This window comes from Panthera leo, chromosome C1 (assembly GCF_018350215.1).
Source record: "Panthera leo isolate Ple1 chromosome C1, P.leo_Ple1_pat1.1, whole genome shotgun sequence".
In the NCBI taxonomy this organism is placed as follows: domain Eukaryota; kingdom Metazoa; phylum Chordata; class Mammalia; order Carnivora; family Felidae; genus Panthera; species Panthera leo.
Window position 1 is genome coordinate 128,954,463 of NC_056686.1, and position 1,099 is coordinate 128,955,561.

Here is a 1,099-nt window from a genome sequence, read left to right on the forward strand (position 1 = left end):
GTAGACATCGTGGGAAAAGGCATTTCATATAGAAAGATAATGTGCTCAACTACATAGAAATGAGAAGGACCATTGAAGATAGCAAAGAATTGGCTGTTAGATGAAAACTTTTTTTTTTCTAAGATGAGACTATGTAGAAAAGCAGGTGCAGATTATGAAGGATCATATATAGAATAAAGGGGCTTTATGAAAAAATTTTTAATGTTTATTAATTTTTGAGAAAGAGACAGAAAGTGAGTGATGGAGGGGCAGAGAGTGAGGGAGACACAGAATTCAAAGCAGGCTCCAGGCTCTGAGCCGTCAGCACAGACCCAGATGTGGGGCTTGAACTCATGAACTATGAGATCATGAACTAAGCCAAAGTTGGACACCTAACCGACTGAGCCACCCAGGAGCCCTTGAGCTTTCTTCTTTAGGTTATGTAAGAACTACTGATGAGTTTTAAGTTAATGAGTCATGGAACAGATACGAAAAGCTTTATTTAAAAAATTATAACTTCGGCAGTGAAATGGATCTGGTTGGAAGTTTGGATGAAAGGCTCCTAAACCAGAGGCTGTTTATTACAAAATTACTTAGGAAATGTTTAGGACCTGTGCTCACTTCGGCAGCACATATACTAAAATTGGAACAATACAGAGAAAATTAGCATGGACCCTGCACCAGGATGATGCACAAATTTGTGAAGCATTCCATATTTGTTTAAAGGAGTTTGTGACCACTAAACCGGCCCTGCACAAAATTTTAAGAGGCATTCTCTGAGGGGAGAAAATATGAAAAACAACAACAACAACAACAACAAATAAATAAATAAATAAATAAAAACCAAAAGCGACAAAGACTAGAAAGGAGCAGAGAACACCATCAGAAACTCCAACTCTACAAGAAACATAATGGCAATAAACTCATATCTTTCAGTATTCACTCTAAGCGTCAATGGACTAAATGCTCCAATCAAAAGACATAGGGTAACAGGATGGATAAGAAAACAAGATCCATCTATATGCTGTTTACAAGAGACCCACGTTAGACCTAAACACACCTTCAGATTGAAAATAAGGGGATGGAGAACCATCTATCATGCCAATGGTCAACAAAAGAA

The 1,099-nt window shown here is 37.7% G+C and overlaps 1 non-coding gene across 1 annotated transcript; it reads left to right on the forward strand.

The window, feature by feature from the left end:
* The first annotated feature begins 592 nt into the window (after positions 1–592).
* On the forward strand, positions 593–699 carry LOC122228927. Its single transcript, XR_006206813.1, has one exon. It is a non-coding gene; the product is annotated as a U6 spliceosomal RNA (small nuclear RNA).
* Positions 700–1,099: the final 400 nt, after the last annotated feature.